At 37.5% G+C, this 17,609-nt stretch overlaps 1 non-coding gene across 1 annotated transcript; it reads right to left on the bottom strand.

The window, feature by feature from the left end:
• Positions 1 to 2,528: 2,528 nt before the first annotated feature.
• Positions 2,529 to 2,600, bottom strand: TRNAS-GGA. Its single transcript has one exon. It is a non-coding gene; the product is annotated as a tRNA-Ser (tRNA).
• Positions 2,601 to 17,609: the final 15,009 nt, after the last annotated feature.

Genomic DNA, 17,609 nt, shown 5'->3' on the forward strand with positions numbered 1-17,609 from the left:
AATTTCAAGCTAAGGAGACAGTCCAAAGACATGGCATAACATGTTAAGGACAAGTTTGATGTGGAAGAACTTAGAGGAGTTCAAGGGGGTAGAAGGAAGTGAGGCCGGAGATAAAGTGAGTGCTATGGAGAGTTCTTCTAAGCACTGGTAATAAGTTTCAACTTTATTCTTTATGTATTGAAAGCCATTAAAAGCATTAAGCAAGAAGGAGACAAGATCATCTTTGTATTTTAAAATGATCCTTTTGGTAGCAATCTGGATGCTCCTTTGCTAAGACTCAAGCAAGTACAAAGTATTCCAATAATCCAGGTGAGAAATAATGGGAGCCTAAACTAAGAGAGGGGCAGTGGGAGATGAAGAGGAAGGACAGATTCAAGAGCACTGATCAGATCTGTTAGCAACAGAATGTAGGTGGGTAAAGAGAGGGATCAATAAAAGGCAAGTTTTTAACATAGTTAGCTAGTTCGATGTGATATCACTAAATGAGACAAAGAATATGAGGCAAGTATGATAGAGATAAGGCAAAGGATAAAAGGAAAATATGTATCTATTTTGACATGATGAATTGAAGAGTTCACTGGGATATCTGCGGGCAGATATCCTAGGAACAGTTGAATACAAGAATGCAGAACTTAGAAATAATATGGGGGGGGGGGTGTCAAAGCCACTGGCAAGTGACAGCTTCAGTGCTGAAAAGACATCCAGGAAATATAGGGTGAAAAGTATCTAATTGTCTAGATAGTCGCATTTTTCTCTGATACTCGACTGTTAGAAAATCTATGTCCTCTGTCTTTGTTCATTACCAGACTTTTCCATTTGGACATCCTACCATCGCCACAAACATGAGTGAATCTTAAATGGTTGAATATTGGAATTATGTATATTTCCACCTTAGTAATTAGCGTTTCACAACTGGATTACCGCAGCAGTTTCCAGGCTTCCTTATCATGCAGCTCACTACTTTACAATTTATATTGCCAGATATTTCTTACCCTTTCCTCACATATCATTTCCCTGCTCAAAATCCTTTATCGGTGTCCTGTTAATCACTGCAGCCAAGCCGAGCCCCACATTCAGTCTCTGTCACTTCTCAGCATTATTCTTCTTACAGGACTAGGCTCCTCAAGTACCCCAGTGTTCACTGCATCCTTGATTCATGCTGTACCCCTATTTCCTCTTCTCAGCTTATCCAAATCCCATTGAACATTTCAAGCAGTATTTCTCAACTTTTTGACCATTTCTCTTCAATAAAGCTAACTCAAAACACTGTTTCATCCTTGTCCGCTTCCACTAGAGAGGCTGGAAAAGTTCAGTACTTGTTTTCTGAGCCTTCCTTGGAACTAGGAGAGACCAGGTGACACAGTTCCAGTCAATGGTGCTGCTCCCTTCTCCTTCTTGCCTTGAAAATGAGCACAGGTACCCAGAACTGCAGCAACCATCATGGGCTCATAAACAAACAAGGCAGCCTGTTTAGTCTTACAGCCTGGGAAAACACAAATTGCAAGGTCCTTGATTCCATTCCTTATGTCACACCAGGCCACAATTGCCTACCTCTGGCCTTAAATTAGGTGAGAAAATAAGCACCCAATTTTTTAGGCTACAATTGACTGTCTTTGTTTTTTGCTGCAGAAAAAACTTCCAAATTGATATACATGGCATACTTCCATTATTTATTTTCAAACAATAAAATACCCTTAATAGCTAATATTAATAAATTCATGAGAGTTTTTATGTGCAAAAATTCACTTGACAGTTCCAACACATATCTAATAAACTGTCAGCTAAGATGTGTAGACACTCATATCTTCTACCAGTTACAGCTTTGTGTAGAAACTATCCTCGCTGAAGTTCAGAGAGGCTAGGAGAAGCAATAATTAAAATGCTTATATTAGTTAAAGGGAGAATTTCAGCTCTTCAATTGCAATGTGTTTAAGTTATTCTGTAAGCATTTAGTTCTCCTTTACTGCAACTAAAAAGAGAGTTCTAAATTACTGAATTATATATATATATATATATATATATATATATATAGTTACATTTTGCTTTCCCACTAAAGAGAGATGGGTGACCCCTCACAGAAGAGCACTGAAGTATCCCTGTGTCCTGATGTGGACAAAGGATCATTCCATGCTCTGGTAGGCATCCTCTAAGGAGGCCCTCAGTGTTCACCACCTCATGGCATTTACAGCCCTGTTTAACCGGCTCACATAGAGTGGGGCTTGGATTTAGGGGCCAGGTCATATGGTAACTCTATGTTTACCATTTTGAGGAACTGCCAAACTGTCACACCACAGTGGCTACAGCATTTGACATGCCAGATAAACTACTTTTTTTTCTCTAGAGCAAAGGGCAAATTATTTAACCTGAGTTTCCCATCATTTATAAGAAAGAAAGAAAGAAAGTGAAGTCGCTCAGTCGTGTCCAACTCTTTGTGACCCCATGGACTGTAGCCTACCAGGCTCCTCCCTCCATGGGATTCTCCAGGCAAGAGTACTGGAGTGGATTGCCATTTCCTTCTCCAGGGGATCTTCCCGACCCAGGGATCGAACCCAGGTCTCCTGCATTCCAGGCAGACGCTTTAACCGCTGAGCCACCAGGGAAGCCCATCATTTATAAAATGGGATAATTTCAGAAGTAAAGACTAACCTTTACTTAGCACTTACATGTACCTGTACTTTTCTATGTAATTTCTAAGATTTTACTATTTTAATCCCCTGTGTAGTGTTGTCAGATAAAGGATACCCCAGGAAATTCAGATAAAAAATAAATTTTTTTAGTATGATTCTGTCCTCTGCAATTTTGCCCAAGGTCTCATAGTAGTGTGTGCTATTATGTGCCAGGGTGGGAATCTAGGCAGTCTAACTCTGGAACAACTGCTGTTTATTTCCCATAACTTCAAGCAGTTCTTGCAAGGTGGATTAAGTACATTTAAAAACTTGGTACCCACAATAGTAAATTTCCAGTAAATGTTAGTTCTCTTTCAGGTTTCTTCCTTTGCTGGCCTTCTTTGCTGACAACTCCCAAGCCTTGGTGTGCCCATAGCACTTTGTTTATACTTTTTGGTAGTGTGTGTGTGTGTGTGTGTGTGTGTGTTAGTCGTTCAGTTGCATCTGACTCTTTGCGATCCCATAGACTGTAGCCCACCCGGCTCCTCTGAGCATGGAATTCTCCAGGCAAGAATACTGGAGTGGGTAGCCATGCCCTCCTCCAGGGGATCTTCCAACCCAGGGATCAAACCCAGATCTCCCACATTGCAGGCTGATTCTTTACCATCAGAGCCACCAGGGAAGTCTCTTTCACAGTAATAGACTACAGAGAGGTTGTCATTGTTCAATGGTCATAATTTCTGAACCGAGACTTTAATGAAAAATTATTCAAATATCAGTTTACTATAGTAAGTTATGGTAAGGATACCAGTATCCTCAGGGGAAGCTTTAAGAAATAAACACTTATTTTATAAATGCAGAACAAAAAAGTGAAATTCTCTGTTCTCTCTAAATTGGCACCTCACTTCTGATTTTGTTCTGTAAAAGTAAGTCTTCAATTTAATCAGTGATCAAGAATATCAAATTTGATGAAATACTAAGCACATTAATCTAATCATATTCTTGTATTTCAAATGTCAATTGTTTAAATATATTAACAGCAATTTTTTATTTCTCAAACACATTAACCTCTAGAATTCACCCCAGAAGATCTGCAGAGATTTTTTAAAAAGTAGTTCTTTAGCTTTCTGCAGTAATGAATGTGCCTTTAATCAATCATTCAACACAAAAAAAGTCACACTTTTTTTCCCTCTATATCTCAGTGGTGTACAGAACAACCACATCCCTATGAGGAAGTGCTCTACACTTGTTCACTCTCTGGAATTTTTTCTGTTGTATTTGTAACTCAGTATACATTCATTCTTAGAAAATGTAATATGGCACAGAAGAGGAAACACTGGTATATATCCATTGTGATCCTGCGATAACGAAAAAAATGTCTGCATATAAAGCTGGATTCAATGTCATAGCAGTCATTTTGGTTACTGTGTTTCCTGTACCAACTGCTGTCTTTTTCCAGCTGAAAATTATGTTGGCTGAGAGCCATGCCACAGAACCTCCACCCTGAGGAATGACTCAGATAATTAGACAAAAGCATGTAAACATCTCCAGGATTTTTTCAGACTTCTCTCTTGACATTCCTTCCTCTTAGGCATAGATTTGGTGACTACACATTTTGTGTAGTTGAAAGGAAAAAACTACCACCATTCATAAATCTACAATGCCTGTTCTCAATCATCATCTTTGAAAAGGTATTAATACAACAAATAGTTGGCTCCACAGTATCTTGAGAAAGTCTTTGTTCACTGAATATTTTTTATGCACAGTATAATTTTTCAAACTTACTATGGATAAGTTCAAACATTCAATTGAACACCATTCACTCAACTTCAACAGTTAGCAACTCATAGTCCATATAATTTCACCTATAAGTTCAGTTCAGTTGCTGAGTAGTGTCTGACTCTTTGCGACCCCATGCCCCCCTGCCCATCACCAACTCCTGGAGTCCACCCAAACCCATGTCCATTGAGTTGGTGATGCCATCCAACCATCTCATCCTCTGTCATCCCCTTCTCCTCCTGCCCTCAATCTTTCCCAGCATCAGGGTCTTTTCATATGAGTCAGCTCTTCGCATCAGGTTGCCAAAATATTGTAAACCCACTCCTTATTTCCAGATTATTTTAGGACAAATCCAAGATACGTAATTTCATCATTAAGTACTTCAAGGCTAGCACAAGTCTTGAATTTTATTTCTGCTTTCATTTTTTTTTTATTATTAAGTTAGAGGGAAGAAAGAAAATAGAACTAACATCTACTGAGTGCTTCCCATGCCAGATGTTATGCAAGAGACTTTCTCCTAAATTACCACTTTTAATGATAAAACCCTGCTGGATGAACATTACCAGTCCCATGTTTAGAAAACGAAGCAAAGAGAGAAATTTTCCAATGTCACTTAACTATTGAGTAGCAGGGCTTGGGTTCAAACCTAGGTCTGACTCAAAACGTTATGCTGGTTCCCCAAATTCACCCTGTCAGGCAGGGTCCTAAAATGCTGGTGGAAAGGTAGGAGTTGTCTTAGACAACCTTTTTGAGGAGGAGGCACCTCTTCCGTCTTCAGCCCTCCCTCCATGCTATGAATGATATCCCAACATCATACACAGGATGTTTCCAGAGTCTAATTCTTTACTCTAGTATTTCTAACACTTATGCAGAAGTCACAGTTTGCTCAGTCACTATTTTGATGCTCAGGAAAGCGACATGGACTCTTGTGCACCAGTAGGCAACATACTTCAGGGTTTATTAGGAAGGGATGTGCACTGAGAAAAAAACACAAACAACAACAACAAAACCCTACAGCCTAGAAATCACCATAAGTGTAGAAAAATAAATATTAACATGTCTAAGCACATGGAAACAAAAACCCTGTCAACAATACTAGAAGGAAGATTAGTTACCCAGGATACAATTTGGAAAATTTTCCATGCTAGTCTAAAATCTATGCTCCAAAAAAAAAAATAAAACTTTAATTAATAAAACCTATACTCCAATGTGGAGAAGGCAATGGCAGCCCACTCCAGTACTCTTGCCTGGCAAATCCCATGGACGGAGGAGCCTGGTAGGCTGCAGTCCATTGGGTCGCTAAGAATCAGACACGACTGAGCGACTTCACTTTTACTTTTCACTTTCATGCATTGGAGAAGGAAATGGCAACCCACTCCAGTGTTCTTGCCTGGAGAATCCCAAGGACAGCAGAGCCCTGTGGGCTGCCGTCTATGGGGTTGCACAGAGTCGGACACGACTGAAGCAACTTAGCAGCATACTCCAATGAGATTTCCAACAAATAATAAGAGTACCTGTTAGCATTTATGTAAAATATTTTCTCCAAGATGTCTCTATTATATTATTACACTAAGTAAAGAAAAAAAAAAGAACCAATATGTGATATTTTGTTGTATAACTTAAGTTTGTCTCAAGGACAAAAAAAAAATAAGATTCCTCAAAAAAGTTTCTAAATACTAGGTTCTTGTGTGAAATGCATTCACTATCTTAAATCAAGTATTATCTATGAATTTGAGAGAATAAAAAATATAAATTAATCTTATAAAAAGAATTCAAATCATAGATAGGCAATCAACCACAAAAGGCTAAGAATTTTTCATATACCAGTATTACTGTTTACTTTGTGATACTTACCTATCTTTATCCTCAAACTTGATAATTATAGTTCAGATTTTTTAAATTTCAAAAATAAGCCATAATACAATGTGTTCATTTCAGATATAGACTTAAGGTTCCTAAGGAACAATTCATGGTCTAGGAAAAACCTCGAGTGTATCAAATGAAAATACAATGTGTCAATAGTTACCAGTGTCTCAGGTTTGTCCTGTTAAGTCTACAAATGAGTCATTGGGTAGTAACCTCAAAAATCTTGCTTTAAAAGTAGTTTAAGAATCACTATTGGTTACCTTGAGCTAAATATAAATACAAAGATACTGACTGACTTAACACTACTACCAGATCACTACGTATTTTTTTTTAGTTTGAGGTATTAACTACTATTTTTGATACCAGTGAATGTGTTGGAAAAATGAATGAATCCCAAATACTAATATTAAAAGAGTTATTTTTTTAAAACTTCTATTTTAAATTTACTTATAGCATGGAAGAAGATTTTTTTAAATAATTTAACATGAAGCTCTCAAAGTCAAAGCCTCAGAAAAAGGAAAGTTATGGTTCATAGCCACTGACTCATTTCCTTAGATGATTCAACCTCCTGGCTTTAACTGTGCCTTGCCCTCCCCTCCCCCTTCCACTTTTAATTCAGTACTGAGGGAAATAAACCTCTACCACTAAACAGCTAGCTCTCCTGTGCTAACACATCATAATCTTTTAAGTAAACTAAGTCTCTCTACAAGCTTTTATATACTTTTGATATTAAAGTCCTATTATATAATTAACAGTGGCTCAAAGACGCTACGTGGATTTTTCCAAAAGTTATTGAAAAAATGCAGAGGTGTTTTTTCCACCTCTTAAATATGTCACTGGCACAAAGATGATTTCATTAAAATGTGCATCTTTCTGCTACCCTGCACAAACCCTTGAAAAGAAGCCTGGGCTTCATCTCACTTCTCTATGTATTCTTTAAATATTTATATACCTCAAATGTTGAGTTCCTGATGAATAACATGTTCATGAGCTTAGCTAATACAAAGTAGAGACCCACAAAGACAGATGAAGAGAATTAACACAAATACACCCAAGGCACGTCTACACACGCCCAGAACTCCTGGCCAAATTCATAGCAGAAACCAGTACATCTGGCTCCTCCCCAAGTAAGGGCAAGACTAGCCAGCCACACAGAGTTCAGAAACCATGTGTACTGATGCTGCTCCTGAAAAACAACAAACCACCCCCTAATCAGAGGCATATAGAGGTATGTAGTTCAAACCAAGTTGAAAGAAAAAGTGAAAGTCACTGTCACTCAGTCATGTCCAACTCTTTGGGACCCAGGATTTTCCAGATCAGAATACTGGAGTGGACAGCCTATCCCTTCTCCAGGGGATCTTCCTGACCTAGGAATCAAACCCAGGTCTCCCACATTGCAGGCGGATTCTTTATTAGCTGAGCCACAAGGGAAGCCCAAGAATACTGAAGTGGGTAGCCTATCCCTTTTCCAGGGGATCTTCCTGACCCAGGAATTGAATGGGGTCTCCTTCATTGCAGGCAGATTCTTTATCAACTGAGCTATCAGGGAAAACAAGTTGAGGTCACCTTATTTAACATAAGGTAGGAGAGAAGAAGGCCTCTTCCCCCTCACCATCTATGGCACCCCTCCCACCCCATACCTGCCCCCCTCATTTACCCCAAAGCCTTTCTTGTCAACCAGGCCCGCAGGTGATAGTGGATATATAAAGAAGAATGTTTGGGAGTTATTTAACATTGCCAACTTTTTCACTCTTTGGAGGGAAGTACCCTGCTCATACACTTCCAACAATCCCTGCCCTTCCAAAAGTTGTTTTACCTCCAGGAGCATCCACAAGTCCCTGATAAATTGGATTAATGGTGGACAGATCTCCTGGATGACTGACACCAGGTCTTACTGGATTCCATGTTGGGAAAAAAAAAAATAGAAAATTATTGCTGTTTGTTAGAACCTTCCCCTCCTAAAGCCTATTGCTTTGAAATCAATAAGACCTGAGTGTGAATGTAGGCTCTCCCATTTAATAGCTGTGGTATCATGGGCAAATTACTTGAATTTTGTACAGTAAGTTTCTTACCTGTAAAATGAAAGATAACACCACTTACGTTGCTAGTCTGTTGTGAGGATAACATTTAAAGTCTGTTGCACACTGGCAGGCACACAATAACCATTCAATAAGGTGTAATTCAATACAATTATTTAGTACTATACTCCACTTTTTCATCCTGTAGGATTTTTACCTCTAACTCCTAAATCATTGCAGAAGAAATACCATGAAATTCAGAACTGATTCTGACAGACAGTATTGTCAATTTGCAAATCTTTTTTTTTTAAATAATTTTATTTATTTTGGCTGTGCTGGGTCTTCGTTGCTGCTCTGGGTTTTCTCTAGTTGCAGGGAGCAGGGGCCCCTCATTGCAGTGGCTTCTCTTGCAGTGCACAGGCTCTAGGGCACATGAGCTTCAGTAGTTGTGGCGCACCGGCTTAGTTGCTCCAGAGCATGTGGGATCTTCCCAGACTAGGGATCGAACCTGTGTTTTCTGCATTGGCAGGCAGATTCTTCATCACTGAGTCACCAGGGAATCCTGCAAATCTTAAGCTTCCTAGTAAATTGGTAACTATATTTTAGTTAAACTGGGATTAGGTCAATCATGATGTCTACAAATTAGAAACTCTTTTAAATTTCACTCCATGGCCAGATAATTGCCAAATACAAATACATTTTGCACCTAGTCTCAGCTACATGACTAATTGCTATGGTTTCCTGGACAAGTCAGAGCCACCATGGCTTACTTTCCACATTTCTGAGATTGGGATACCACCATCACATTTGCAATTACAGTGGGACTAGAACTACTTGGGCATGGTCACTGCATTTCCAAGGAGAGAGCTCCAACTAAGCTAAAAAAAAAAAAAAAAAGTATCTTACAGGAGTTAAGGTTTTCCCTGATAGCTCAGTTGGTAAAAAATCTGCTTTCAATGCAGGATACCCTGGTTCAATTCCTGGGTCAGGAAGATCCCCTGGAGAAGGGATAGGCTATCCACTCCAGTATTCTGGCCTGGAGAATTCCATGGACTGTATAGTCCATGGGGTCACTAAAAATCAGACACGACTGATTGACTTTCACTTTCACAGGAATTAAGGTGAATGTTTTTCAAATGGTTTCTTTTTTCAATTTTACTTTCCCTCTAGGAAACAGGTGGTAGGGAGCGCATGTTCTCCATTCCCCACTTCACCGTTAATAATCAAGACCTGCTGCTGCTGCTGCTGCTGCTAAGGCGCTTCAGTCGTGTCCGACTCTGTGTGACCCCATAGATAGCAGCCCACCAGGCTCCCCCGTCCCTGGGATTCTCCAGGCAAGAACACTGGAGTGGGTTGCCATTTCCTTCTCCAGTGCATGAAAGTGAAAAGTGAAAGTGAAGTCGCTCAGTTGAGTCTGACTCTTAGCGACCCCATGGACTGCAGCCCACCAGGCTCCTCTGTCCATGGGATTTTCCAGGCAAGAGTACTGGAGTGGGGTGCCATTGCCTTCTCCGAATCAAGACCTACCTACCTAAATAATGTTTTGAAAATTAAATGACCCTCTTGTATTAAAGTGTTATCATCCCTTCATCTCCAGCTTCTTGGAACACTTGTATTAGCAGCTTCTCTACTATCTCCTGTCTTTTTCATTGCAAACTAGTTTCTGACCACTTCACTCAAATTTATCTAAGGAAGATCTCAATGACTTTTAATGTCAATTCTAAAGAAGTCATTCTGAATTTCAACATTCTTGATCTCCCTGTAGGATATGTTGTCATTGATATTCTGACCCATGTCTTCTAAGTCTTCTCTGTTAACACCCTCTTCTTCTAACCATCCCTTAAACATTGGTGGTCCCCAGGGAGGTGTTCTATTCTTTGCCCTTTATTCTTCTTACTCCAAGGAAATCTCACTAGCATCTTTGGCTTGAAAAATCACTTACAAGCTAATTCCTAAACTTCTATCTGTAATTTAGATGTCTCCTAACCTAGCTGGATGTAGACTGGACATTTCCATGTAAATGTCCATACCATCAGATCAGATCAGATCAGATCAGTCGCTCAGTCGTGTCCGACTCTTTGCGACCCCATGAATCGCAGCACGCCAGGCCTCCGGAGTTCACTCAGACTCACGTCCATCGAGTCAGTGATGCCATCCAGCCATCTCATCCTCTGTCGTCCCCTTCTCCTCTTGCCCCCAATCCCTCCCAGCGTCAGAGTCTTTTCCAATGAGTCAACTCTTCCCATGAGGTGGCCAAAGTACTGGAGTTTCAGTTTTAGCATCATTCCTTCCAAAGAAAGCCCAGGGCTGATCTCCTTCAGAATGGACTGGTTGGATCTCCTTGCAGTCCAAGGGACTCTCAAGAGTCTTCTCCAACTTGCTGTCAAATCTGGGTATGTCATCTCCTTCCTCCCCTTAAACTTGTTCTTTTCCAGCTATACTTTTACAAATATAAAACTTTCATTAGCAGTCACTTATGCAAAATTTCCCTCTTCTTCCTCTCATTTGGTTGACTCAAACTCATTTATTCTGTCTCTAAAATAGGGTATCCCAAACTACAGTCCTTGGGACCCTTGTCTGTTTGCTGTGTGTGTGTGTGTGTGTGTGTGTTGTTTTTTTTTAATATTGGGGTGTGGGATCAAATGAGTTTGGGAAGTGCTGGGTTAAGGCAGGACTTCTAAGAATTTTCAATATACTGCTAAAGAGTCTTGTGAATCCCAAATGCAGATACAATCTGAAGCGTTTTCCAAATAACTTGGAAGCCTTTTTTTCCAAGGATTATCTTCTGTGGTCAGTGTACCAGAGAACATACTTTACCAAATGCCATTCAAGGATTTCTCAAATGGATCCTCTCCTCTACACCATCATAGCCACTGCTTCAACTAGGAAATTCTATCTCACCTAGTCTATACAGTAGATTTCTGGCCTAGGAGCTTTATTCATCTTTTATACAGTATTTCATGAGCTCCCTACAGTGTAAATTTTAGGTAGTTTCATGCTTAAAAATCTCACAGCTTTTTCCTAGTACCCAAATTATAGAATCCAAAGTTCCTCAAAAAACCAAAGGCACTTCATGATCCAGCCCCTCATCATCTTTTCATCTTCATCTCACACCAGTCCACGCTATGCTCCAGGCCTAACAAACCATAAATTCCAGAGAGTGGTGGTAACACTTTTTGAGTTTTGCACATAACTATTCTGCCTAATATGTCAACCAGCTTTTGCTTAGCTGAGTAATTGCTATTTGTCCTTTAAAACTCACCTCAGATGGTCCTCTTCTTCTGAAGCCTCCCATTCCCCAGTCAGAGGAAGGTGCCTCACTGGTGTACAGTCAATGAGTCATCTACCATAACACATCTTTGTAATTTACTGTGTATATTTATTTTCAACTGAACTGTGACCTTCTTGAAGATTAAAGACATTTATTTATTCCAGCTACGGAGCCTAGTGCAGTGTCTGGAACCTAGTAGATGAACGCTTGGTTAATAAATGCATGAATATATACATTATCTTTTAGCTCTTTCTATATTCTTTCTTTCTGAAAACTCATTTTAAATGTATAAAGTATGGGTTTTATCCTTGGAACTTTAGTTTGGGACCTAGAAAGATATTTGGCAACTTCGGTTAAGGGCCAGATAGTAAAGGCCTCGTGTGCCATATGGTCTCTGCCCTAACTACTCAACTCTGCTGTCGCTGTGCAAAAGCAGCCATAGACTGTACACAAATAAATGACCATGATTATGTTCCAATAAAACTTTATTTACAAAAGCAGGCAGTGGGCCAGATTTGACTTGTGGACATTGGTTGTCAGTCCCTGGCTGAGAGAGCTTATCATATCTCAATGATCCTTAACTGGTACCCTCTAATGAATTTATTGAAATTATAAGCATGGTATCAGGAAGAAATAACTACACTCTAAAAATGAACTGTCCAGTACAGTAGCCACTAACCATATGAGGTCATTGAGTAAAGGAATGTAGCTAGTCTTAAATGAAATGTGCTTTAAGTATACAGTATTGCATACTCTTGGATTTTGAGGATTTTGTGTGAAACAAAGGTGAAATTGTCTTAGTAACAATTATTTTATAGTAGTGACATTGAAATAATATATTTGATATATTTGAGTTAAATATAGTGCTAAAATTGATTTTACTGTTTTATTTTTTAAAATGTGACAACTAAAATATTTTAAATCATATATGTGGCTTGCAATATATTTATATTGGACAGCACTGCTCTAAGAGAGAATAATTATAAGAGTATGCCTAACATATTCAACCTCTTTTCATTCAAATTATGAGACACTTTACCCAATTATCAAACTTTCTATTCAAAGCTGCTGTATAACCTGTTTTCTATCAATGATGCTATCATCTTTTACGTAAATTCTCCCTCCACATTAACATATGCGTAAAGTGGCAGATAAATAAATATAGGTCAGCCAGTTAAATTGGAGTTTCCGATAAACAACAATTTTTAGTATATAATTTTAGTATATGGTTTGGGATTATTTGTACTGAAAATTAATGTTTGTGTGAAATTGAAATTTAACTCAGTGTCCTGTATTTTTATTTGCTAAATCTGGCACTCCTAGTCAGACAAGTCTATTCTCTATCTCCCAAATACTATACATAGATTACTACCCTTGCTTACCTATTTTAACTGAGATAATCAATTCACTTACAACAGTGCTTAGCACACAATAAGCTTGAAGTAAGTACTAATATTGTTATTCCTCTGACTTTGTGGGTCCAGTACAAAATATAACCTCTTTCCTAAATCTAGTATTTGATAAAGTATTTCATTACTTACTTTGAACATTTCATATATGTCTTATCTAGCCTTAAATTTCCATCTCATATAGAAATTACTGAGAAATAAAATAGGATTGTTAAATAAGGCATTTTGCAGCTTTTTATCAACGTTTACTCTTAAGTTCAAGCTTAAATTCCTAAGTATATGAATAAAGTGCCCTTGATGACCCTGGACTCTAGGCTCTTGCTGTCAGAGGATACAGTGTTCAATAAACCTCAATTACAAAATGTGAGGTTACAAAAAGCAAGAAATTCATGTATTAGTACCTGAAATGTCCATAGTTATAAATTTATGAAGTAAAGACAATATAAATTGTACACTCTGAATTTTCTAAAACTTTCTTAAATCAGGAGTCTATATATAAATAATTGTACGATAATCAGCTCATTGAAATGTTTACCTATTTTTCACAATGATCTGTAAAATTCACAATCCAGCAAGTAGTCACGTTTTTACAGAAAAAATTTTTTTCTCAGTTGGAGTTTAATACAATACTATGTTCGCCACTATACAGAAGACTCAAATTATATAGGGACTGAAAATCTGTTGATGATCAAATAAAATTATGGGATATTCCTCAGAATAAGCGTTCTGTAAACACACAAAATTTTAGGTACATTATTAACCAGTGGTTCACCTCAGTTATATTCTCAGGATAGTATAGACGATCTGAGTCCAAAGTCTGCCTCTGCTACTGATTAACATATGCTATCTAGTTGGTGACGGACAGGGAGGCCTGGCATGGTGCAGTCCATGGGGTCGCAGAGTCGGACACCACTGAGCGACTGAACTGAACTGAACTGATCTAATCCTCAGTTTTCTCAACTATAAAATGGGAGCTCTTTCTGCCAAGGCGTTGTGAGGATTAAGAAGATATGCATGAAATGCTTAGAACAGTGCCTGGCACATGGCAAACATTCAAAAAACGCTAACTCTTATTATTCTTAGAATGTTTTCCAATTTGATTTCTTCATGCCCCTCTACCTCCAATTTAGGACTTATTCACAAAACTAATTTTAAGAAATAAAGATCTGGAGGAGAGAAAACACTTTGCTGTATTAGAACAAACTTCAAAAGTCCTGATCCTTGCTTCTATAACTCCTTTAACAAATTTGGCTTTTGCCCTTACATCCTATGACTTTCTGAGGCCAGTGTAATGGGAAACAGCTTTCATGCTTATGACTAGCCAGTTTCATAGACCCTTCTATGAACAAGAAGTATTTTTATTTGTTAAAGCTCCCTTGTAAATATCCTCCGTAAAACTTACTTCTGTAACTCCTAAATCATTTTAGGTTCTCTTTTAAGATAGTTAGGAATTCCCACATCCTACTATGTATATAGTATAGAACAATTTTTCTATGCAAGTAATAATTCACATGTAAATTATTTTTCCTAATTTATATTGATTAGAGGAATAGTGTTGTGGCCCGTGAACAGTACAATAAGAAACCAAATACCATGCATTATATTATTTTCCAAGTCCAAATAAAACACTTCCTCTTACAAAGTTTCATAATTAAAAATACTGGATTCAGGACTTGATTAAAATAATATCAACTGAATAAAAGCCACAGTTCAATGATGTTATCAAACTATTCCAAACTAATCCAGGTTACCTGGAGGAAAGGCACTTTGTACGAAAAGCATGCTTAACTTATATCCAAAGACCAGTAAAACGACCATAAAAATAAGAGGAATATTTTTTAATGAAATGATTCATGAAATTTTTAAGAATATGAAAACTGATACTGAAAAACTATGGATTTCACACACTCATCCAGCAAGAAAAAAGCCCCGGTTAGACTACTCAAATACAAGTCTCAAAGATCACTACATGTTCATATGTGGTAAATTACATGTGCCACTGTTTCCTAAAGTTTTGATTAGACTCATTTAACAATGGTCTTTTGAGGGATTTGCTTTATATTTTGGTAATGCTTTTAAAATTGGGCTTTAGGGAATTCCTTGGTGGTTCAGTGGTTAGGACTCCATGTTTTCACTGCCGAGGGCATGTGTTCAGTCCCTAGTTGGAGAACCAAGATCCCACAAGCCTCGAAGTGTGGTCAAAAAAAACAGGGCTTTAGATCTGGGGTCAACAAACATTCTCAATCAAGGGCCAGATAAGTAAATATTGCAGGCTTTTCAGGATACTGTCTCTGTCACATATTCTCATTTGGCTTTTTTGATCAGTCTTTTAAGATGCTTTAAAATATAAAACATTCTTAGCTCTTAGCTTAGTCTCTATAAAAACAAGAGTAACTACATTTGCCCTTGGCCAGTTTCCCCACCCTTGTTTTACACTATACATATTATCTTTTTGTTACTATGTCAATTTCATTGATATTAATTTTTCTGCCTTCAAATATTTGTTCAAATGTCACCTTCTCAATGAATACTTCTCTGGATACATGCCTACTTGTTCCCTATGTGTGTGTGTGTGTGTGTGTGTGTGTATATATATATATAAAACATACTATGTAATACATAGTATATCACCTAACATTTTTATCATTCCTACCTCCCAACACCAATATAAGTTCCATAAAGGAGATTTTTGTCCACTGATACATATTTTTTTCTTCATTGTCCCTAGAACAGTGCCAAGCACATCAGTGGGCTCTCAGTAAGTAAACTTACACACTTATAAAAACCATGGAGGAAATACACAGTTGATCCTAGAACAAGTTGGAGGTTAGGAGCGCCATCTGTGCAATGGAAAATCCAAATCTTCGCATAATATTGTAGTTGCACAGTATCTGCTGATTCAACCAACTCCAGATTATGTAATACTGTAGTATTTACTATTGGAAAAAAAACCCATGTATAAGTGGACCCACTTATACCCAAACAGTTCAAATCTATGTTATTCAGGGCCAACTGTATATCCAAATGAAGACAAGAGAAAAGGTATCCAAGAAGACTGACAAATACTTTTTTAAACATTGTTTCAGGCAGTCATAAAACATTTTAAAATTCAAAAGTATTTTCTTACTGCCAAAGAAAGTACAGTTATTTCTAGACTAATTCCTGGAAGTTTACCATTACTTTGGCTTATTTAACAAATTTCAATTGTTATTTCTAAACCCCTCTATTCCGCCTCTTTGACTTCACCTCTATGTATTCCCTGCCCATTCAACTCACTTATCTAGTCTGGCAACTTAGAAGTTTAGCAAAGCAGGGAGAGAAAAGTTACTTTGCCTCATTTATCACTCCATCTCCCAACATTCCCTTTCTGTAAATTTCATAATATTGTAATCTTTCCTACTTTGTCTTTACCATTCAATATAAACAAAGCAAAAGGAGATTCTAGTGAATATTATATTCCAAACACATTATACTCAGTGATTAATTATTTCTAATTGCTGTATGTGGTTTTACAATTCTTACCTCTAAGGAAAAATCTGCCTTACCACCACCCATATATATACTCGGCAAGGTAAAAAGGAAATAACTTTGGGAATTCAGTAAACTTCACCACCATTCAGATTACAGCTATAATATTTCTAAGCTTATATTAAAACATAAAAACTAAGATAAAATATCCTCTACCACTATCTCTGATACTTGATAGCCATTAATAATATTAATGTGGGCGTTAAATTATACTAGAGATCAAAGATATTCTAAACAAACTACTAAGTTAATAGTAAAATACTACTATTCCTTGCTAAGAAGGAATGCCCACAAAAAAAAGATGTTTTTAAAAACCCTTTATACGTTATTCTTCATCTATTTTATTTTCTAAACGGCTACAATTCTGCCATGCTTATAAGACATGCAGTCTTGGTTTTTAAAAGACAAACTTTCTAAAATCCAAGTCAACTGTCAAGGATTAAAACTATGCTGTAGGTCAATTCTTCGAGAGACACAATTCTGTTCTAAAAAAAAAAAAAGCAGCATAATAAAAACTGCTATAGAACTTTCACTTTCTAAATTTTTCAACTGTTTTTGTGTCCTAAAAGTTATCATAAATTCAGATTAAATTTGGTGGAACTAAATCAGCACAAAATTTCCTTGATAGCCAGAATCACAAGAACCAAACTGATTCTTTTTCTTCTTACGAAGGCTAGGTGACTCCCAAATTAAGTCCCTTTGTACCATATATCCCTGGAGAAAAACATGGCCCAACACACCACACGTCCCACTTAATCTAGTTCAAACGAGTAACATAACGTGAGAAACTGCACTGTGTAATTCCTTTATTTTCTGCATATTAGTGCTTTACCAACACTACAACCATAAAGAACACAATTCCAAGTACTGTACTTTTTAGTTTGGGGAGATCACAGTCTACAGACTCATTTACTTATTATTAGACAAGATTAACCCATTCAACTTACTGCAGTTTTTAAATGCACATAAAATACAGAAATTGATGCAATTAAACAAAATCTTCAGGATCTTATTTCTTAAATTCTTAGATTGTAATTTTTTTCTGCAGGCTTAATTACCGGTCCCCATGACCACCAATGGTTATGGCTCAATTTAACTACACCAATTTATCAACCTTTTATATCCTTAAAGA

The sequence above is a fragment of the Bubalus bubalis genome, chromosome 11 (assembly GCF_019923935.1).
Source record: "Bubalus bubalis isolate 160015118507 breed Murrah chromosome 11, NDDB_SH_1, whole genome shotgun sequence".
NCBI lineage: Eukaryota > Metazoa > Chordata > Mammalia > Artiodactyla > Bovidae > Bubalus > Bubalus bubalis.